The sequence below is a fragment of the Clarias gariepinus genome, chromosome 3, assembly GCF_024256425.1.
Source record: "Clarias gariepinus isolate MV-2021 ecotype Netherlands chromosome 3, CGAR_prim_01v2, whole genome shotgun sequence".
Taxonomy (NCBI): domain Eukaryota; kingdom Metazoa; phylum Chordata; class Actinopteri; order Siluriformes; family Clariidae; genus Clarias; species Clarias gariepinus.
In genome coordinates, this window is record NC_071102.1 from 30,150,001 (window position 1) to 30,175,310 (window position 25,310).

Genomic DNA, 25,310 nt, shown 5'->3' on the forward strand with positions numbered 1-25,310 from the left:
TAGCAAAAGATGCCAACGGACAACAGTTCCAGGGTGCGAAATGAATGCTTTACCTCTTAATTGATCAAAAACTCTTGCTTGAAGGTTCAAAAGGTTTTTTTCTTCTCCTCTTTAAAAAAAATGACTGTCATGCTAATTTAGTGGTGCTGTCTTAGTGAAGGTGTAGGACAGTAATGCTCAGGGCTTGACTCCATAATGGCTTTAGGGCAGGTTTATGGAGCACACAAGCCCAGCTGTGTCAGTTAAGTGGCTCATTTTCTGTGTACAGGTCATGAGTGTGTAATTTATGACTTCAATTTGAACATGTGTGATTTTTTTTTTTTTCTTACGGAAATGTCTACAGAAAACCATAATAGCATGAAGAGGACCTGTATAATGATTGAAAGCTTTATAGAGCAAAGGCTCTATGAAGGCATCTATTTCTGGATAGATTTGCTGATCTGGGTGATGATTAGTGGTATACGTTTGGCATAATTTTCCTCATGTCTCATCTACACTACAGGATTATGAGTGATCAACAAATGTGGTGTTCGAAATCAGCCACACTCATTCCCTCCACAATGCTACGATAATGTGTGCATGTGTGTGTGTGTGTAATGGTCTAGTGATCAACTAGTGCCACCAAAACCTGTTCCTGGAAAGCTTAAATGAACACGCTGGCATTTCTTTAATACTGTTCCTACTAGGGCTCAATACTCTAATATAATATTGATATCATGACAGGGTGGCCTACAAGAAAAGAGTGACAGCCACTACAAAGACAGCAGCAGGAGAGAAGTCCTAGTTGGAACTCGATTGAAAAGCAAAGTCCTTAAACAGTTCTTACCCATCAACACATGGTCTCCACAATCCCTCTAAATGTATGGGATCTGGCGCCGAGGCATTAGCAGCAGATGCTTCAGGTCCCGTAACTTGCAAGTTGGGGCCTCCATGGATCATAATTGTTTGACTGCATCATCGCTTCACTGCCTGTTCCCTTCCTTTGAACACATTCCATAAGTATAAACCATGTCATCACAATTTGGCCATTGTTAAAGTTGCTCATATCCTTACAGTTGCCCGTTTTTCCCTGTTTTGCATGGATTAACTTTGAGTATTAAATCGTTCACTATCGCCCAAACCCCCCATCCCCCTCACCTCATAGGATTGACCCCCCCCTCCCCCTCCCCCTCACCTCACCCTGCAATGGATTGGCACCCTGTCCAGGGTGTACACCACCTCATTCCCTAAGTTTCCTGGGATAGGTTCCAGGCCCCCTGTGACTCTGTATAGGATTAAGCAGTATAGAAAAAAAGTGAGTGATTAAGTAACATTGCTGTGTTACAGGAAAAATAAAAAACTTTGATGTTTGCTGTTATTGGAAATAAGTGAACCTCGGAGTGGTAACAGTAACTCCGTCATCACTGGTTACTTTCCTTTTTAAGTATGCTTTATGTCCATTACATCACATCCTGTGTAACTGGAGCTTTGTGGCTAAAAAGGTGGTTAAATTCGAATAAAACACTCTTTGAAAAAGTGTTAATAGCACAAAGTCTAAGCATTAAATGATTAAAGTATCCTACAATATCCGGACATGTGAAATGTGAATGTGGTGCAGGTCCGGGAAGCCCAAAGCATTGTTTTAATCAAGGATCAGAGGCAACTTTAAGGAAATTAATTCTGTGATCATTTTCTATGACTGTAATGAACCAGAAAATAGATTCACATGTTGGCCCTGTGAGGCTGCTCCAATCAAAACAGGTCTGCATATCCCAGTACCCTACCTTTGACAACATGCCAGCTGTTTCCATTTGAACTACATCTTCTTAGCCCAACTGTCAAAGCCAGAGCCAAGATGGAGGATGTACAGCACATTCAGATACATTAACAACCTTGTTACCACTGATAAAGGCCTCACACGGCCTGGAATCTTCTCCCGGGCAAGACAAATCTAAAAACGGAGTATATGCCGCATATCTGAGTGAGAACGATTAGCCTTCACTGCAGTTGATTTATGTATGGCGGGGGCAATCCTTTTCTCGTGTGTGTGCAGCAGTCATTTCCTCCTGTCTGTAATTCCCAGCATTGCCTATGTGTGAAAGCCCCTGATACTCTGTTAGCCCCGAGGTGTAATGCTTGATAATATAACTACTGCTGCCGTCAGAGCGTCTTCTGTGCGAATACATTACAGGAGCTTGGGACTCCGAAGATTTATATGAGAGTGGAGCGAATGAGGGAAGTGTGAAGAAATATGCATTGATTAAAAGCCCAAGATAGTGCATCCAATACCGCCCAAAGTACATCAGTTATTTTGCATTCTGACACAGCGATTGATAACTCATAAACACGAAGCAGGAATGACAAATGCAGATGGAAAGTGGCTTTGACAAAAGCGATAACAGCATCAGTCTCCGGGGGCCACGGAGGTACGGGCGCGAGCTGTTTAAAATATTTAATCATTTTGTGAAGGCTGCAAGATGTTGTTTGACCCTGGAGGAGGGTGAATGTCACATGGATCAGAAAATTGCCAAGACTTTGAAGTGAGACGAGGAGGGGAGCGGATTCTGTAATAACTCCTACTTGATGTATTGTAATTTTCACACGTTTTTCTGTCTCTCTCTCTCTTTCTCTGTCTGGAGGATACGTAGAATCATCTAATCCCAAACAATATGGGAGAAAGAGAGAGAAAGAGAGCGAGAGAGAGAGAGAGAATGTGTGATGGATTGAACGTTATCAGACAACTGCATCGGAGCATACAGCATATATTGCTTGTTGCCCATTTGCGCACCTCTGGTTAATACACAATAGCGCAATGTTCATGGCAATTTTCATACATCACTGTACTGGGCTATGGATGAGTGTCAATAGCTACATTTATCCTGTTAGAACTTGAATGCTGTCACCCCAGTTGCAAAGAAAGAACATTTACAAGAAGTCTAACAGACCTTTTAGAATAAAACAGGGGTAGTAGACCAGTAGGGAATAACGCACCCAATGTAAATGACCCAATTTAATTATAGTAAAGACACCTTTCTGGAAAATGAGTAAGTAGACCATGAGGAAACTACTCAAGCAGAAGTTTTAGTGTCTATTATTATGTTAGTGTCAGAGGTTGGGCTATGATGTATTTTTCTGTTCTATATACAGTATATATATATATATGAATATAAATGCAATATAAACCCAATTTTACCTGAATAATTACACAACATAGTATAGTTTTCACTATGTCTGTTGAAAAAGAAATCACATTTTAAAGATTCATTGTTCTGTTGTTGTCTGTATTAATGCTAAGATTTTTGATCATTCGTGAGTCCTTCATTGATTCTTTTTTAAGAAGCACTTTATCGTGATCAGGGTCACAGTGGATCTGGAAGCTTTCCAAGGAACACTGGGAACAAGATGTGAGCACATTTTTTTTTTTCTATTTTGGAAGACCGAAGGAAGTCTGAGAAGTTGAAGAAAAGTCTCATGAGATCACAGGGAGTACATGCAGAACACCACAGAGACAGAAACCTGAACTCAGGACTGAACCAGTGACCCTGAAGCTGAGAGACAGCAAGGCAGTTTAATATATAATTTTCTACTATATACAGTGATGTGCAAAGGTCTTGAGCCACCCTTCACTTCTTCATATTAAATTAAATTGGGGAGATTAAATTAAAGAAATGGGAACAAATGTTTTACTATGACAGGCTGCAAAGTGCAATACAAATTTAAAATCTAAAGATACAGTACAATTTAAAAATGAGTTGTCTATGTACTGTAGCAACGTCAGCAGCAGCCTTATTTCCCCATCGCATCTGTTCGAAACCACTCGGCACTTAGAATCACTGGTATACTGATCACCGGCCTGATCATTTGTTATCATTTACACCTGATTCTCACCGGTTCATACCTTAAGTTTTTTGGTTTTGTTTTTTATGATGATTGAATGATTCATACAGATACAGTCACTGGTCACTGCTAGGCCATACAGTACAACAAAATACATTCCTCTAAACCTGCTCAGATACAGGGATAAAAACCCCAAAAGACATGGAGAAGCCTGGAGAACTATTCCTAAAGACTACATAAAAAAAAATAATAAAAAAAAACACAAAAAAAGTCTGACTCTTTCGAAGCAAAATATAAAGAAATGAGGGGGGCTCAATACATTTGCACAGTACTGTATATACATTACAATTCTTCATACTATGTTTTTGTTCCTCCATAAATTATTTTTAGTGTGAACTTTAGTAGGAAAAAGTTGCTTAAATTTCATCAGTGACTTGATGTGCAACAAGAACAAAAAAAAATTGCAGATTGTTGACTGTGCTGATTGGGACAGCAAGGTGGCTTAGTACTGTCGCCTTGCACCTCCAGGGTCCGGGTTTGATTCCCACCTCTGTGTGTATGGAGTTTGCATGTTATCTCTGTGCTTGATGGGTTTCCTCCGGGTACTCTGGTTTCATCCCACAGTCCAAAGACATGCAGTGTGTGACCTGCAATGGATTGGCAACTTGTCTAGAGTCTAGCCCACCTTGTGCCCCAAGTCTCCTGCCATGGGCTCCTGTAACCCTGTGCACAGGATAAAGTGGTTTAGATGAGTGAGAGTAAGTGAATGATTTTGCTGATCTTCTGAGGATCCCCCAGTTCAAAGTTCAGTGTGGATAAAGTGGAGGACCACAGGAGATTGCTGTGTCATATGTTGTCATCCAAGTACCTGACAACTAAAGCCCACCAAGTATAAAAAAAAAGGGACTTTCTATGTCGAGAAAGAATTGACAAAACCAAAAGGTCACTCTAATTGTTTTTTGATTAGCATCTATATTCAGCTAAGCTAATGTCAGCTAAGCTCACTAAAAGCTAGCAGCTACCAGTCTAAAAATCTACTCAAGTAAAAAGTAGCTCATTAAAAATTTACTCAGAGTAAAAGTACTGAGTTACTTTTTTTTAACAGCAAAGTGTAGTTAAAAAAAAAGCAGATATAAATCTCAAACTAGTTGTTTTTAATTGATGAAACACCTTTGTATAATAACGCTGTCGCCTTTCAAGTTAAAATCTATAGATTATAGATTATAAATCCTGCCTTTTTATGGTGTAACTATTGCAGGAGCTCATTGGACTGCTTTACTACACACAAGGCAAGGTTTTCTGCCAGTTAAATTTTCCCTAGCCAGTTTATTTAGCTTAAAAACATGATAAAACGGAACAAAATAAGATGCATAGTCAGGTGCTGGTTAAAATACATTTATTTGAATTATACATTTGTACACTGAATGCAAAGAGAGAACCCAGCTTAAAGTTGAAATGCCAACAACTTCCTGACTTTTTGTTAAGAACACAGACAGAATGTGACCAACCCGCTCACCATATGCTTATACAGTACTGTGCAAATAGTCAGACCTACTTGTATTTTTAATGCAGTCTTGAGAAATAGCTCTCTGGGCTTCCTGTAAGGCAGGTTTTGGCTCTCAGTCCTGTGCATGTTCCTGATCAGTTTCCAAGGAGTGTTTTTTGTTTTCTATGAGTGCCCTATGAATCAATCTAGCATAAACTTAAACTTAAAAACATGACCCAAAGAGTAACAGGTGCAGATAATGACAAAATGATTAGTATACTAGTGGTGCTGAATGTTGAGTGGTTAGAATAGACGAGAGGGGAAATTACCACCTTCAACTTTAAAGTGCACACTGTGGTGGCCAATTCACATGTGAAAATGATTCCTTATGCTCCTAGAACCTTCTTTCACAATTTTAAAACTGGAATATATCCGTGCCCTCAGGGAAACAAAAACTTTATAGATGTGATAACCTGCTCATTTAGTACATTCAGGTCATCAGCTGACTTCATTTTATTGCCACATAATGTTGCTGAGTCTAGACCTGACCAACTGAAGCAACCCCAGATCATAACACAGCCTCCAGAGTCTTGTACAATGGCCACTATGCATGTGCTTCCCTTCTTACCCAGACTTACCCATCACTCTAAAATGGTCAATCTGGACTCACCAGACGACGATCTCTATGCTCACATTATTTTCTGATAAGTCTCACAAAAAAGTTTTTTTTTTTCCTATTAAGGCTACATAGCTGTTTAGTCCCGATCCTTTGAGTTCTTGTTAAATTAGGCATGTGGCAATGGTCTTACTTTAACTATATAGCCGTGATTTCTGCTACAGTTTTTTTTTTTTTTTTTTTACAATAAAACTTCACCGAGGGTTAACAGATACAGTATTATGATTTTTTTTCTCCTCACATATTTCTTTCATGTATTTGATGATTCGGTACTAGCCTTTCAAGTGTCATATGCATTGAACAATTATTTAAAAATTCTTAGCACAATTACAATATGAAATGTTTCCCTTAATTGATGTACTCTTCTAAAATCTTAATTTTTGGGGAGTGTGATTGTTCGACAGGAGCAGAGCACACTGTTTAACTAGCAAAAGTGAGTAAGGTTGAACTTTAAAATTGTGAAAAAGAACAATGAGAAATGACAGTAACAAAAAAAAAATGACAGGTGTCTTGAAAATACCATAAAAAATACCATTTTTATACCATATTGAACACACCTAATTTGAAGAGGTGTTGATATGTCAGCAGCACTAGGAGCAGAAGCGGTGCCAAAAATGGGAAGGATAAAGATAAAGATCATTAAGATAAAATATAAGAAGAAAAACAGCATGATTGCTTGATCAATTACACTTATTATTTTCATTCAGTATATCCATGACTAACAAATTGCTTAATTTTTTGTGTGTGACCAAAATGGAACAGTATACCATATAATGAACCAGCATAGCTCAGCCGGTAAAAGATTGTTGATTTAAGTAAGATAAAACTTTATTATAAACTTTTTTTAAAAATTTTTTAAGCAAGTCGGAAAAAGAAAAACCTTTGCTGCCATACTGTATCTTTCAGCTTTTTGCAACAAGGGCAAGTTCAGTTCTAAATTGGCACAACTGAAATTTAAGTACATATTCATAAGGAAGGACAGCCTTAAGCAATAGACCTTTTTAGCATAGTCCTCTAAGCATATGAAATGACTTGACAAAATCTGTGGGTCAAAAGAAAAAAAAAGTGTCTGCGTGCATGCTTATCAGATAAGGCGTTTGCTCCTATTTACCCTTTCACAAAAAGTGACCGTGTTTCACATCACGCTTATGAAGAGATGTCCAACTGCTAAATCTGGAGCAACTAAAATCACCTACTGGACAAAAATCCCATTCCTGGCATTGGTGTACTCTAAATATACTTTCAGTAAGAATAAGTTGTTCTCCTGCCCTCTAGGTGGTCATGGGGCAGTTTCCGTTAGGGCCGAGTGCTTGTCCAAGGCCCAGGCCATTCTCTCCATATGGCCACACCACAGCACTATCAGCAGGGTGCTGCTCGGATCAAAGAGCTCCAAATCACTCGTCTGGCCCGAGGCCTTGTCCTCTACTGCCGCTCATCAACGCTAATACGCCAACAAATTAGCCCAACAACATAGCAATCGGATTAAGCCAAGTCTGATGTCTGTGAAGAAACTCTGACAATTAAGAAATGTTCACTAATGATGAAGATTAGAGACTAATATTACAGACACGGTTTAAATACTTAAAAAAAAAAAAAAGTAGCTAAGCATTTGCGTGTCAGCTGAAGAGCAGAAAAACACTTCCAGTAAATGCTTTTCAGAGAGCCTAGGGGTTATTTATATATTAGGTATATAATTTATATTTCTGCATTTCAGCACATATTAAAAGAAAAAAAAAAGCCTACAGTCACAATTCTGTCACTAATAATTTAGCTGCACATATGACTATTTGTTTGAGCAGTTTGCACAGAATATAGCTTAGGCCCGTTGGCTCAATTAACAAAAATGATCAATTATTAATTTAAGGATCATTGGACAAAAAAAAAAAAAAATTCTCACCTGCAATATGTGCAAAACCAAGGATACAAACACAGGATAACTATACTTGAGAAATATTACATGGGAGAGAGTGCTGTCATACTGAACATCATTGCGGCTGTGAATGCACTCATGGGCAAGAGGGTGCAAACCAAGTACTGAAGATATCGCAGCCATGCTGATATTCAGTACCACAGCACTACCTTAAGTGAGATCTTCCTTTTATACAACAGTCCCATAAATGCCATTTAAATCAACAGATTATGATTTATTTGTTTATTTAAACGGTTATTTTGCTTCCCCAACACATATCCTCAGGCTTTAGCATAACTAACTAACCATGACTGGCAGCGCTAACAATCTACAGTTAGCAACTCACAGTTAGTGTACTTAACAGGGGTGAAAGTAGTTTGAAATTCTTACTGGTACTAGGTAGCCAAAAGGTATTCTCCTCATAAACAATGGAGGTGGTGGACAATCCTGATTCACGTTATATTTCGACTTTATATTTCATTTTAGCATATCAGCTAACTTCTAATTTATGGATGCAGTGAGAGAGGACATGAAGTTAGTTGGTGTAAGAGAAGAGGATGCAGAGGATATTGTTAGATGGAGGCAGATGATTCGCTGTGGCGACCCCTGAAAGGGAACAGCCGAAAGACAAAGAAGAAGAAGCTAACTTCTTGAATTTCTGGATTGAATCCCGCAGTGTTGAATGGAGAGCTAGTGCACCATGTAGGGTGTACAATTCCTTGTTCAACACTTCAAAAAAGTGCCCTTGACTAGGGGTTAGAGAAGGATTTGAAATTTAGCCTTGTGTTAAAAGCTAGTTAGCCTTGTAGCTCATGTTCATACTGAGGGAACAACAAAGCGGATCAAAAGGCAATTTCGGAATGACATAAAAGCAATTACTAAGGAATCAAAGTGTTGTTTAAAATCACAAATCAGATGCGTTGTCTTGCTGAAAGTGCTTCCGTGACTGGTTTAGGCCGGGAGCTGCTCTCTCCCCAGTAATGTGGACCATAGTGACCAACTTTTACCCATGCTGGTGACTGACAGTTATGGTAATTAATGTTTGTTACACCTGTGATACATATATTTAAACGTCCCAGTGCTGTTATGCTCGATATCATTACTCGTGGAATCCTTCCTCGTCTAATCAGATTACTTGCTGGGAACTAACTGTTTTATATTTTTATATAATCGCATCTATAACAAATTACATTCCAAAACAAGTTAATGTACTTATTGTATGTCAGGTGAACTTAACAGGATTTTGCTTGTGGTGAGGTGGGCAGCACAGCACCAGAGTCCCTGATTTGATCCATTAACTGTCTTGTGTGGCATTCCATTTTCTCCTCTTGCCAGTGTGAGTGCTCTATGGATTTCCTCCCACCTCCCAGAAACATACCAGTAGGTGGAAGGCCAACTCTATATTAAGTGATCTGTATTGCATTGGTGTCCCTTTTGGTGTATATTACTGACTTGCACCTAAGATAGGCTTTGGATTTAGTGTAAAGCCCATCAGGATAAAGCAGCTACTGAGTACAATTGAATAAAATGATCAAACTTTCTTTTGCCTGCTTCAATCAAGGGGTTGCCACAGCGGACCCACTGCATGCCCTTCGTGACCCAACCTTCTCATTTTACCTAGGCTTGGGACCAGCACTATATGCAGTGGCTGGGTAGTATGGAGTGTAGCGACCCACCGATGAGGAAATGAAGCTTGAACCCGGATCTTCAGGTCCACAAATAAACAACCTAGAGTTTTAGCCGCCTGAGTCATCACTCTCCTAAATGAATGAAATGATTAAAACCATAAAATCTGTTTGTGTGTCAAAACAGGCAAAATATGACAATACATAGCCTTACATACATTTCATCCAAATATTTTTTTAAATGCTAAGCCAAACATTCCAATAAATATATTTTTTTATATACTGTATATTTACAGAATTTGCTGTAGCTTCCGTGGCAGAACTCTTCATGAGTGGATTTTCCTCCATATGAACAAGGTTACTAGTCACTCACCCCCTTTAAGTGGGAACCAGACATGCAGTCTTAATTAAACGCATCAGATAAGTTGGGCCATTATGGTAATTAGGAGGCATTATTAAACAGAAAGCTGATATGAGATTTGCCTTTAGGCTGGAGTCTTAACAGTATCCTTGTGTTCTTTCCTTAAACATGACATACAGGCCCGCCCTCTGACCTACTTAAACACACTCCAACCTCAATTAAAACACCCTAGACCTTAATGGTGTAAATGTTTAATAACTTGAGGCTTTGGATAATTTTGGAGAGCATCAAAGCAGCCTCGTTTTTGTGATTTCAGCACACAAGATTTTGCAGCACATTTGTAAGCTTCAGTTCAAAACTATTTAGAATCCACCAGGTTTTTACAGAAGGCATCGGGAGGAGAGTCCACCAAGTAATTAAGTTTCAATTTTACAGCAAGTGTATTCTGAAACGATGTGAAAACTGCCCGACATTTCCGTGCAAGAACAATCTTATCCAGAAACAGATTGGTCCATATGCCACGCTAACACCATACAGCTTCTGCCCTGGCAGCACTTTCTCTCTGCTCTATAAATAAGCTGTGTGCCATGCCTGTGCCAGCGTCCCCCTCTCTGTGCCACTCGGACAGGAAGTAGAGCCCAGCACTGTGCTCAAAGCTGCTGTGCCAATCTTATGTGCTCCAGGATCCTTTCCCTGGAAATACTGTGCCCTTGAAAACACCGGGCCTTTCTTACACCTGCCATGCCGTCATGCTGCCACTCATCACACTTTACACACATCACACTGTGAATACACGCCAGTGCATGCATGGGCCTAAAGTGTTTGTGTGTGTGGTGTATTTTTATTAGATTGAACACTCCTTAAGTCTCTATTGCATTTTGTAGCTATAGTGTCTCCGTATTATTATTTTTCTCATGGGTTGCCAGGTGCAAACACACACACAAACAAAAAAATTCTAAAAGCCTGCTGCACTATACAAACAATTCAAAGCGAACTAGCTAAAAGTAAAATATTGTTATACTGTAATACTGTATATAAAGAGGAAAATATTCACATAAAGCCTAGTGTGAGTACAAAACACCACAACCCTTACAGTAGCTAAATCATTCACCAAATATTTGTTGATTTTTAGTTGAGGGTGTAGATACAATAATTACTCTTTTTTTAGATGATGATATGTTCATGGGCGATATGTTTATGGAAAGTAATGCTTAGGCTTCATTTAGTTTATATATAAAACACAGAACTATGTTACCCCATACTATACACATGCTAACTCAACTGTACAATATACATTGTGGGGCCACCAAGAGCCCATCCCAGAAGACCCAGAGGTACACTCTGGACAATCCATCCCAGGGCATACACATACACTATGGACAATTTGAGAACACCAATTAGCCTAATCTGCAGGTCTTTGGATTGTGGGAGGAAACCGGGGGAACAGGTAGGAAACCCACCAAGCATGGGATGAAAATCAGACTCCATGCACACAAACCCGAGGAGGGGAATTGAACCTGGAACCTGGAGGTGCAAGGCGACAGTGACAACCACTATGCCACCGTGCCACCCTCAGTGGATTAGTTAATACAGACCTTTTTGTTCAGCATAGTACGGTTTTTAGACAATGATCCTCTGTTGTTCAATCAAGTTTATTTTTAATAATCAAGATTAAATATTTATATTATGTTATATAATACTAGAAGAAGAAAGAAAAAATAATACAATGTTCTTTTCTTACAATGTTTTGAAATTGTTGTACAGTAAGAAAGGAAGAAATTTTGTTGTTGAAAAAAAATGTTGGAAAGGTTTTTCCTATTTTTCTTAATTTCTATTAATTTAACAGTTATTTCTTTTATTTTTATTTTGTTTATTGTTGACCTAATTCATAAACAAAATGCTAATCCAGGATCACCACTGTAACAAAAAACACTAACCACAGAGTAAAAAAAAAAAAAAGTAAGTAAAAATGTTGAAATAACAACAAAAAAAAAAGTAAAAAAAAAGATAGTTGGGGTGCATGCATATCAGAAACCATGTATGTAAAAGAACAGGCTTCAAATTGAAAAGGAATGCCACGCTGGGAGAGAAATATATACCTATAGTAATTAAAGTTAACGGGCATCAGGTTTGTGCATGTTCCCCTGTGTGTTTGTGTGATTACAATGCTGTAGAGCTTGAGTGGGGCTTCTAGCAGGGCATTCTGGGAAATGGAGTTCTTGTGGGATAAAGCGCTCATTGCTATAGAAATAATTATACAAAATATATAAAAAGGTAATTCAGATAGTAAAATTTTACCATTTACATCGGAAGAGCAGTTGCATTAGAAAGTACCACAGTTCTCTGTTCTAATTGGTCAGAAAGTGTTGATAAATTTTCTATAACAGCTGCTCTGGTTGTTAAAGAGAGAGTTTGTACGGTGAGTAATCCATATAAACATAATTTGTTATAAACAATTGTGCAGTTGTTGATACTGCAATGTTTAGAAAGAGTCTCCCGTGTCACTGCATTTACCAGTCAAAAATAAGGCCATCATTTTAAAGTCCCAAAACGTTTTTGTTGTGTACGATGTGTTATGAGGCAAAAAAAGAAGGCACTTCATTAACATAAAGAAAGTAAGAATTTCATTGCACATGAAAACTTGTTTCTTGTTATGCATATGACAATGAACACTTTGAAACTTTGAATTTGAATCTTCATGCCAACAAACACTAAATTATCGTTTATTTTAATATTCAATCAGAAATATAGTCTTACCTTGATTTTAGCATAGTAGCTCTAGAATTGAGGTGGGTTCCAAGTTCTTGCTAGTAATATTGTTACAAAAGCTGGAAAATACATTGCAGTCACTATTTTAACATTTCAAAAGCGCCAAATCATTGTGCTGCATCAAGCACCGAAAACAATTAGGAAGATTTGAAATTACTGGAATTGGGGATGGTTAAACACATTATTAAAACCTGGAAGGATAGTGCTGAATCTTTAACCTCGTAGAAGAAATGTGGTCAGAAAAAAAAAACACAAAGTTAAGATGCATTGCAAAATAGTGTTTAAAAGTAAGAGCATTTTGTTAGTGAGACTAATCATTTTGTGAGCAAAAAGATTGGACTTGCATACAGGCCCCTGTACCCCCTCTGGAGGCGGTGTTATGATCTCAGGTTGCTTCAGTTGGTCAGGTCTAGATTTTAGCAAAGTTATGTAGACATAAAATGAAGTCAGCTGATGACCTAAATGTAATGAATGACCAGGTTATCACTTGTATGGACTTTTTCTTCTCTGGTGCCACAGCTATATTTCAGGACTCAAATTGTGAAAGTGTGGTTCTGGGAGCACAAGGAATCATTTTCATGCACCAATTCACTACCACACCATGCACCGTAATTAAAGCTAAAGGTATTCAGTAAAATCTTTAAGTGTGTGCCTTTTTTTATTTCTTACTTTTTTTGGCCAGAAAGTGTAATTCACCAGCTGGCGAACATTTTGACTACCAGTTTGACAGACTTGGCTCATTTTGGCAAGTAGTAGCTGATCAGAATCTGAAATTTTCTGCATGAAAAAGATAACTTAAAAAACAAATTTCCAAATCTCCAAATTTATTCCCATATTTGTACAGTATATTTGAAGTCATTCATTTGTACGTTGATTGAGCTGTGATTTTCTGCCATTCAAATTCTCCCACAGATTTGCCTATTAACAAAACAGAAGCATTTCCAACTCTGAATTCATTGCAGCATGTGACAGCATTGTAAGCTTCTTAATACTAACACCAGCTGAAGCACTCATCATTCATTATTGTCCAAGTAACAGCAAAAATGACAGCTGTAGATAAAAAAAAGGGAGCGGGAGAAAATGCACATTAAACAAACATTGCAGAGAATAAAACGCCAGCGCCACAATGGCGGGAAATTGATTTCGAGTTTTGTCAGCCACAATACAGGCGACGTTCCTTCAGAAACACTTCAGAGAACAAAATGTGCTATTAAGACAATAATAGGATTATTATTTCTGTTTGTTTGTTATGGTGGATCAAGTAAATCGGGGTTAAAAGAGAGGAGATTAACTCGCCCTCGTTATCGCCGCTCGACGAAATTAGTGCCAGCCGCACAACTCATCTGCATACGCATTTATTGTGGTGCGAATCTGCCCCATTAATTAGACATCAAGAAGAGATTGGGGCCCGTTCTGATAAACACGCGAAGCGCCAGCTCCTCGCTGCCTGGGTTTTTGTGTGACAGAAGAAACCTGGAGGCTTTGCGACACCTAGACGAGTTCAAGTGTGATAAAGAAGTGGGAGGTGATTTCTTCTTATGTTACATCAAACTCACGTGCAAAACTGAAAATGTGTGTGTGCGTGTGTGTGCGTGTGTGTTTACAATTTCAGGGCATCATGTGACAAAATGCACTTTTATATTTTACATATGTGAAATGTGTGTGATTTTTCTGCTAGACATTATTCACATGTCCTTCCTATTCTACGTCTTAAGTGTTAAATGGAGAAGCCAGATTTTTTTTTTCTTAATTAATTATCATGTGTGAATTGAGAGAGTCCTTGAAGCTGGCTGATTTTAAGACATGTTGTTCACCATGAGAAGATAATGTGACAGGTTGTTAATTAAAGTTACCAGCTCTTGTCATTCGAAGAGGCTAAACACTGCCTACACCTTTTCGAATCGGGCTGAAGAAAAAAAAGAAAGAAAGAAAAACGCACGTTCCTGAACAGACGCGCATGGTTTTGTTTTAGGGCCTCTCACCTGGGAGCAGGTTCAAACTAAAGAGTCTGAATCAAATTCATGCAATGATGAAACATTTATAGGACCACCTCAGGGCAATTGAAAGTGTGCTTCACAGCCAACTATGGTCACTAAATGTAAGGTTCAGGTGGGAACGCCATCTGTGCCATATTCAGGAATATCCCAAAATCTCTCTGTCCTCAATCCTCCGCTCTTATTCTTGCAGGCTTTCTTGTTGAAACCAGTAGTTCTTAAAATGTACCCGTTTTTAGAATAACATTATTTTTAATATTTCACATAACTACATTAATAAAAAAAATCTAGTAACTCATATTGAAGGTCACTCATTACACAGCATGAGATTTACAGATTTACAGATAAAGCAGTGATGCTGTTTCAGCCTTGATCAGGACTCCTCATTTACAACCCGACACATTTTAAATGTCACTGACATATTACATCTTGTAGTTGTCCTGCAGTTGCATTTAGCTCCATTGAGGAATAATCAGTGGTCAAAATGTGAGCTGCAACAAGCGCTAATTGAGGCCCTCTGGGACAGGAATCACACTGCCCCATGCTTGAATAAAATGTTTATTCCATATTATTGCTTCAATAGGATGAATAATTATAAGTTAAGGAAATAAGTTCCACTTACCATAATAATTTCCTGATATATGAAGTCATGAATATATGAAAATCAGTGTGGATGTCATTATCATTACCAAATCCATGTTTTCTATGAACCATCAACTTCCTATAAACATGAAAATGTTTATTGTGTTCAGTGTTTACTTCATTGTTTTATTGGTACCAAAATTTTGTACCTAGCATTATCATGAATATGAATAAAATACTTAAAGGGATGGTTTGTTAGTTTTTTTTAGTTTGGTCTGTCTAAAAAGAAAAAAAAAAAATATTTTTTTCTGATCTGCACACTGATTATGAAATTTGTCACCTGGAACGTGAGTACAATGTAATTAATTGGGGCCAATATCTTTAACCCTCATTCCAGGCAAAAAATGCATTCCAAAGTTCAGCTGAAGCGTTTGTACTAATGTAAAGAGTTTTATTTGTACTGAATTCACCATAACTTTAAATGACACCAACTCGATTTAGCTAAACAAATAAAGAAGCTTTATACGAGTCTGAGATGAATTTTGGAATGCATTTTTGCATGAAACAAGGGTTGTAGAATTTGGCCCCAATTACTTACATTGTACTCACGTTCCAGGTGCATGGAACCAGGGTTGCTAATTTTGCTAACAGTGTAATCACGTTCTGGCTGAGAAACTACACTGTCTGTGGGCAGAGCTGGTTATTATTTATAATAACCAAGACCTATTGTTATGTAATTATATGCGCCTAATTTGGATTTGAGACAGACATGAAAAACACAACCTATCTCTTTAAAATGTCCTCTTGTTTATGTTTTTTGGTAGTAAGTTTCTGGAGATCTGGGAAAATCCACTTGACATTGTTTAAAAAAATATAATAAATCTGATGCGCACGATGCGAGTAAGGCGGTTTGTAAGCGTTCGGCAAGACGAACAAAGATTTTTAATCAATTTTGACTTGGAAAACGAACAAGTCTTGGTTTACGAGTACAGAGTATCATGTATCATGCGCTTCATTCTTTGACGCCGAACGTCACGTGATCACAACTGAGCCAATGTTTTTCTCTCTCTTGCGCTGTGGAATTGTGGGTAATTGTCTTCCCTGCTAGGTCTTAGTGGGCGTCTCTTACTGGTATAATCTACATCCGTGCACGCGTGTACTGTTTACTATAACACTTTGACCATGTGTGTGTGCGTAAAACATCTTTTATTTTGTGTTTGTATGCGTGTATGTACAGCACGCATGTACTGTTTATTATAACACATGTTGTGTGTTATAATAACCAGTATGTGTGCGCATGTAAAGCAAAAGAAAGTTCTTTTATGATGTTTTTCAAAGGTAAAGTGCAGGTTAATTTGTTTTATTTTACATTTGTTTCATATTACAGCAGTGATTTCATTTGTATGTGTTTATCTGAGTGTCATTAAAGATGTTCCTTGTTATTTTTTTTAATAAAAAAAATCAAATGTGTGTTTGTTTTCTGTTATCAATCTTTCGTATACTATAAGATACCGTACGAATACATTATGTCTCTAAAAGGCTTTAACAGCAAATAAACAGACTAAAATATTGCATTTCTTTTTTTCTTTTTTTTTTTTTTTATCTGTAGCTTTCAAAGCCAGACAAGGCTCTATGTTCAAGTCTCTAGTGTTAAAATTATATTTTACATTTGGGTTTTTAGTCGACCCACTCTCTCTCTTCCTTGTGTCTGCTCTCACTCTCTCAGAGCATGATGTTCTATTCACATGACTGCACTGAGAGGTTGAAGGAAATGGGGCTCTACCTTTCCTTATTCTCTAAAGAGTAAAATCCAGGGCCGACTTGCTTGCTTGAGATAGACAAAGCCCACAGAACATCGAGAAATGAACAAGATGGCACAGTGCATCTCCCTTTCTCGGTCTTTCTTCCTCCTTGTTTCGCACACATGCTGTGTCTGTCTATCTCTGTTTCTCTACTTATAGGCTTGTCCAGCGAGTGTTAAGCATGTGTCTATCACGTAGATCAAAACCCAGTTTCTGCCGCCCGCAGGCCCTCTGAGTAGACAAGATGAATTAACCCCATCTCTCCCAGAGCACTATGAAGATCCCAGGTAACAAAGTAATGCTAATGTACGCCATGCTAAACAAATGATCGCTACCTGGCAAGCAGGGCTTTCGAAATCACAGCTGTCGTTTTTAATTACTTGTTCTAACTCTGATACTACCATGATGAGTATTTTATTGTTTTATATGGTGATCAGCTCAAGTGACAGTTTGTCCTCGGTAGAGTCTCAGCCTCTGATAACAGGCGTAATGAACAAGGCTACATCTGCTAAAAATAGGGGAATAATCGCAGATTATGTGCAAATTGCCTTGCAGCATTTTGAAAGGTTGAAAGCATGCATAGGAGCGAGATGGAACATCATACAGTACATTAACACAAGATCCAATCACTTATATGACAAAAATAAAATAAAATCTAATGCTGATGACTGATATTTGTTCAGGCTAAGGTCAGAAGGAAATTAATCCTTAATTAATTCAGTCAGGTTTTATTTATTAGTCAAATTTCATATCTTTTTTTTTTTTTTGCCCTGCATCAAGCAAAGAGAACAATAAAAAATGTATAAAACTACTAGAATTAAGTAAGGAACTATCCATCGCGTTATCAAAACCTGGAAGTATAGCAGTGAACTAGTGTCTTCAATGAAGAAATGTGGTTGGAAAAATGTTTGAATGATGGAAAATCACTTATATGTTAGAAATCACATCTATGTTTAATAGGAAAGTAAGAACATTTCCACACGCACAATTTGAAAAGGGATTGGGACTAAACAGCTGTGTAGCCTTAACAATGAGGCTAATAGAAAAACAGGCTTCAATTTTCTAGGCAACATAATGGATAGTCTGTGGAGCATTGGAAAGCGGTCATGTGGTGTGAGTCCAGATTTACCCTGTTACAGATTGGTGGGTGCGTCAGGGTAAGAAGAGAGGCAGACCCATCATGTCTAGTGCCTACCATACAAGCCTGTGGGGCAGTGTTATGATCTGGGGTTGTTTTTGTTTCTCAAATCTAGGTTAAGCAACATTCTGTGCCCAAAATGAGGTCAGCTGACTACCTGAATATACCTATCATGTTAACCCTTCAATGGATTTTTTTTTTCTTCCCTGATCCCATTTTCACACATGGATTGGCGACCGCAGAGTCCAGACCTTGACCCCCTTTGAGATGCGCTGGAGAAGGCTTTACAAAGTGGTCCAACCGGGCATTCATCGAAACAAGATGTTATAGAGAAATGAATGATTCTACTCTGGGCCAAAATAAATGTCGTGATATTGCATAGGCTTATCGAAAGGATGCCACAGCCATAAACAAATCACAAGGCGGTCCAATTAAATATTGGAGAGTGGGATTTTTTTTTATTTTGGTCGGGCAGCATTTTAAAAAGCCCTATGTAAATTGCACAGAGAGTTTGAGCTTTTATTTGGTTTGAGTGACTATCATTAACAGAAAGCCAAGGCAAGTGTAACCTAAATAAAACTTTCCCATGTTGCTGTAAAATAGATTTATGTTAATAGCGAAGTATGTTCTTTGCAAAGAAAAAAAAACTTTTTGGTTTAAATATATTTTTCATACCAATTTTTTACAATTTATTTTCAGTAACCTCCAGGCTTGATTCCCGTCTCTGTGTGCATGGAGTGCAAGAGTTTGCATGTTCTCTCCGTGCTTTGTGGGTTTCCTTCGGATACTCCGGTTTCCTCCCACAGTCCAAAGACCTGCAGATTAGGCTAATTGGTGTTCTTAAAATTGCCTGTAGTATGTGGAATGAGTTTGTTAGTAACGGTATGTGTGTGTGCCTTGCAATAAATTGGCACCCTATCCAGGGTGTACCCTGCTTCGTGCCCTAAGTCTCCTGGGATAGGCTCCCTGGCCCCTGCGACCCTGAATACAGGATAAGGCGGTATAGACGATGAGTGAGTGAGTGAGTGAGAGTATCTTCAGTAACCACTTTAGGGTTGATCAATCCATTTTCAAAAAAATTTAAGTTGTAAAGCAAGTAGACCCTGAATTAGACACAAGTTTATCGCATGCTCTCTGCACACTTATTCACAAGCTCATTTACATATAAGGGTAATTTAGCGTCACTGTTCCATCATCCATCTCCTGGTACTTTATGTTTTATAAAGACAGGAGAAAAACCAGAGAACCTTGAAGATGCCCACACACACGGACCTTGTGTAAAAGTGCACAGAGACACTAAACATGTACGTAAGGCCAGTTTTAAAACATTAGGTGCGCTGCCTAAAATGTGTCACTTATGTGAGACGACGTCATGCTACAGCTTATTTTTAGACAGATATGCCTTTTCCAACTTTCAAACCCCCGATCTGTTCATCATTCTTTGTGTGTCGCACATGGCTCGGGTGACATGTTTGATTTGTCGACTTGCTGGGTGTGTGTACGTATGTGTGTATAAATACCAGAAGTGACTCTTCTGACAGTGCTTTGTGAGGAGGAAAAGTGAGGATTGCCAGTTCTCGGCTCATCTCCTGGCCGCCTCGGCTCTGACAGTTCTGATCACAGAGTGATGACAGCCTATGATTGTCAAAATACGTGTCGCTGACTGGCAGCGCCGACTTTGGCACATGCTGAAGCTCAATTTTCCGCTTTCTTTCTGTCTGTCTTCCTTTTTTGTCATCCCTCCCTCCTCTCTTGCACTACACACCACCACCACCACCCCCCCTTGGCATCTCGGTTTGGGTTAACACCAGCCGAATGTGGACAAAGAAACATACGCGGGCGGGAATTAACTCGCCACGTGGTTGTGTGTGTATGTGTGTAGCTTTGTGTGTTGCGCTGGAGTTGTCACACATTGTGGTGGCGTGTGCTGTGTGTGTGTTTGTGTGGGCGTGTGCGCCATTGGAAGTGTTGCACGTCGAAGAGCGTGTGCATGCGCGTGTATATGTGTGTATGTGAGGTGACAACGAGCAGCGAAGGGACGTGTCAGCCCGGGAGTGGAGGCAGCAGTGACTGAGACATGTTGGAGACAGAGCAGGCCCTGCCTTTCAGATTTGAAGAGAGCGAAAAGGGGAAACATGAGTGACAGCTTGCCTTGTGGTTGTTGTTTTTCAAAGGGTGTCAATAAAAATAGTGCCGTGTTACAGCGGAGCCTGCCGAGAGGTGTTAAAGAAACACTTCAGAGAGAGCTCTTTTTTTTTTTGTTAGTACCTCTGTTGCTGGATTGGTTAAAAAAAAAAAAAAAAAAAAGCTAGCTAAAGCTTAATATATTTATTTATTTTTTATTATTTTGCTTATTATTCTCACATGACAGGCACCATGGCCTACATTTGTTATAACATTTATCCAATATGGTGCGTATCAGACTATAACAGCAGGGTGCAAATGATATTAAGAATCTTGAGAGCTTTTTTTGCTACAAAGTACATAACAGATGAGGTTCTGGTTAAAACTACGTAAAGAAAGTAATCAGAGCTCATGACTGGAAAAAAACTACATGATGACAGAACCGAAGATGGCCATATTACATCCACTCAGTGATGTTAGTCCAGCACCAGTCTGATGAACTGGTATCTGATGGAAAAATCACCGTTGCAGCTTTAAGGTGTAAAAATGTCTGCTATATGTGTGCAGTCGAAAAGGCCTTAAAAGAGGTCCAGAACGGGAACATTCTAAGAAAGCAATAGGCTTCTTGTGCAGCATGGCACAACATGCTTTTATTATGGATGATGAGGAAGTTTGAAGTGACACCCACACGATCTATCTACTCCTCAACTTCCCTATTTATATCTATCCATTCATATGCATGAGACAGGGAACGCCGGTGCATTTAACGTTATTGCAAAGATGAACTTCACCCCCTCTGGCAGATGACAAAGAGAGATTACTCTGGCCGACTGACAGGCGAGTGGCAGCCGGTGCACTAAATCAGCACACAGACAGCATCTATGAAAGAGAAGCTCATCTGCCGACTTGTAAAAACGCCTCTCCGCTTCACTTTGGGCATTAAGTGGATTGTTTGTCTCCCTATTAATACATCTCTTAAAGAAGCATGTGTCCGAGCAGAGCCGATAAAACAGAGGCGCGACACCCCATGATTGACGTTCATTAATGGGACCTTGCTGTTATTTCACTCGATGTGCCCGGTAGACTCGAATAAACTTTGTCCATGCTTCGTCTACGCGTTTAACATGGGCCGTGACTGAGCAATGCACTCTTCACAAGCAAGGAGGCAGTTAACCTTTAAGCAGATGGATAATTCCAACTTGCACTGTAATATTAATAGACTCTAAACATCAGCGCCCACAGCAGTCAGCCATGTCGTCCTGAGCGTGCATATATCATTCATCAGCGAACATCTGTCCCTGACAGATATGGGACATGTCCTTTTGAAGAATAAAAAATGTTAACTGCTGATGTGTTTATAGACCTCACATACATTCAGGGCATTTCCGCATTCAGGATGTTCATGCATACAGGACTCGATGAAAAATGGACACATTCTCAGGCTAGGACACAGAGTCAGCCAACCATTTACACACCCCAACCATTATGTTCATTCAGGATTAGGTGTAGACTTGGGAATGGTGAGAACAACTACCAACTGAGCCACTGGAGGTCTTTAAAGACCTGTAGTATTAAAAGGGGATTTCAAGTCAAGTTTTTTTATTGTGCAGAATAACAGAACACAGTTACAGAAGTTTTTTTATTTTTATTTTAAATCTATCTTTATTTCTCTATATCATCTCTTGCTACATTAATGCACTTATCCCAGCATTTCAGTAGTAATTAGTTACTATCAAGGTTTCTCAGTACATTGGAGCCATGATTAGACTGTCTCCTCCCAGAAACTCCTTTAACGTCCCAAACATGTGGAAATGGCCAGATGTGAAGTCAGGACTGGGGATGTCGCAGTAACTCCAAATTCCGAGACAAGTTATCTGTCGTTTTTCAAGAATCAAGCATTCCACTCGCCCTATGTTAATGGGAACAAGTGTGTGCTCTTTATTCACCTTTTAGCAGAGATTTAGCTTGGAGGTAATTTATTCACTGAGCTTGTGAATAAGCATGAGAGCTGGTGACTGAAGTTCTGGCTATCATTAGAAAAGCTGTTTTTTTTTCACCACTGAATACTTTTTTTTATCTCTTACTGACACAGTATTGCCTGTTACACAGCTCTGAAATAAACGATTCCTTTCAGAAATCTTTTCCATATCAACATTTGTAGACATCAAAAAATTATCAGCCTTGAAAATGGCTTCATAGGACATTTACAGTAATTTAATAATAGCTAAAGTATCTTTTAGCACTTAAATGCTTTGAGGTATTTCCACACACTACAGACTGTGTGAGTTCTGATTGTTCTGCATTCTGTGCCATTCTGTCAGTTTAACCCTTTGACCTTCTTCATCCAAAATAACTCTTATGACATTAAACGTCCATGGAGTATAGAAACACTGGAGGCTTTTGTCTAATTGATATTTTAAACCATTAAACAATTCGGTGACATTATACCACTCAGCAAGGGCCAAAAACGAAGCGCCCAAAATCATTCTTAATCACAGCTTGACCAACCACAACTTATGCAGCACGATTTGCATGACATTGGCCCCTGCTGTGTGTGGCGAGCTGCCATTTATCTGACTCCAAATACTACTTAGACCCAACCCCAGGCCTGTGTAGTGTGTTAAGGTAATCAATGAGCTGGGCTCGGTGGAGTGTTTTTTCGAGATCTCCTCACTGACCTGGCCTTGTCAACCTTGCTGTGGTCAAACCAGGACCTTCTGTAAGCCCCTCGTACCTTGGCTAATCTTGTTATTACACTTAAGATAAGGATTAGCGCCTGTGCAGGAGGAGGCAGCCACCAATATGAACCCTGATATGCATAATGCATGGATAGATTGATGGATGAAGGGGACAAAATACCTACGGAGCAACAGTGCTGCATACATTAAGTGCTGGGCTAGAAAACAGGAAGAGCTTATTCTGAACGTTGATCGATTGTCTGTGGATGCAATGTGAAGGTTTTCATACTGTACATATAAGATGAACTATGGGTGCTCGCTAAGACATAATTAAAGTATATAAGAATGGATGGACTTCATTGTAAAGAATGTATCTATTTATTGCACAGTAGATGTCAGAGGATGGGGAACAGCTATGTGTCCTACAATGCTTTCTTTCTTACATTTGATCCTCGTGGCTTTTCTTGTTGCTCGTCCCGACCAGAAATAAGCAGCATTGTGGCGACATAAAGTAACCAGCCATGTCTTATCTGTCAAATTATGCTGATTCAATTGCATGACAATTGGCACTGGCCTGAAAGGTGATGTCTAACTTGCCAAATAGTGAATCCGAGCTAGGCCGTGTTTGAGGAGGAACCACATTGGCAGGTCCTCTCTTGGACGGAGACTATGATCGCTGCGGTAGCTTTTTGAAACGCAGCCCCACCGCTTCTCTAGCGTCAAGGGGAAGCAGTCGTTTGAGCCCAGCAGAACTCCCCCATATAAAACCCTTCCATCTCTTCCTCGCACAGATTTCCCCCCCGTCTCAGTGTCCTCTGCTCCTGCTGTACGTCTGACAGCATGCCTGCACACAAACGTGGTGTTACCTCCAAATTATGCGCAAGCGTCCGACATGTGTCAGGGCCGCCATGTCTCCACTGAGCTAATGATGCTGCGCCGGACAGCCCACTGTCCTTCTGACTGTATGCATGAGTGCGAGTGTGTATGTGTGTGGATCTGTGAGCCAAGGCATGTCAATGTCGGTAGGACCCTTCCATCCGATTAAAACAAGCCAAAACAAGCAAAGGCATGTGGAAAGTAGCATGCGCTAGTGTCAGGTTAAGCTAGCGGTAGGGTGGACATGCAAGTGCTCTTTGTAGTACTGGAGAAGATAGTGTGGCGTTGAGGGCTGAAATTTTCCCTCACATCCAAAGGGAGGAGGAGCACTCTCACATAAACAGTACGTACACTTCTAATGCATTGAGACATGGTTTAACATGCTAATACAGCCTAAATTGCAATTTTTTTTTTTTTTTTGCCATTTTTGCATGAATTATGATAACAATGATTTTACTTTTGACTTGTCGTCCGGACAATAATATGAAAAAAAAAAAAAAAGAATGGAGTCATATATGTATGCAGTCATAGTATGCTTACATCATGCAACCCATGAGCATGTGTCTAGTAGAGAGCTGTCACGTATCCTACAAGACAAGTATGCACAAATATACCCATGGCACTGATAACTTCCTGGTAAGAACACCAGGGACAGAAATTTTATTATATATTTCTTCATAAATATGGGTACAGCTCCATACTGATCCATCTTTTTTTATTGTTAATTTGCCAACACACAATCTCTCTGTCTTTATTTCTCACTTGCTCTCATTTTTCTTTTTAAAACACCAATTTAAGAAGAGATTGCACTGAAATCCCATAGCAACATGTGCAGAGGCTTTTGTTCAGTATGCCGCCCTCTGCAATTACATGCTGTGCAAATATCACTCAGGCCTGGCAAAATTCAATCATTCACTCATGAATGCATGTCAGTAAATCACTTTAAGTGGAAAATATGTGCAGCCACCACAGGAAAGGAGGTTTGAAATTATAAGATGTTTGCTTTAAAGAGAGCTCTGCCCGATTTGAATCAAATGTTTAACATTCAACAAGGAATTGAAAATTACAAAAACAAGACTAAGGAGTGAGAATAAATAGTCTTCATGCTGAGGGGAATTTGATAAAATTGAAGGCATCTGAATGAAATGGGGAGGTCTGGATGAGATGTTGCTTTATGCCCAAGTCCTATAGATGTATTAATGCACAGAAATAGTGCATTTTGTATAGTCCAGATTTTTTTAAAAAAAATTTTTAAAGCTCATCTGACAAAAATAATTGCGTTAACACCTGATCAAAGCCAGTATGTTTGGATATTGTTGAGGATAAATTTAAATATATATAAAATAGCTGGGTTTAGACAAAAACTTGCGTTTTTCTTCCAGTAATACGTCTATTATAATTATATTATTTTTGCGGGTTAGGAGGATGCGTTGCCATGTAGCACAATAGATATAAACCTAATCAGTTAGCTTGT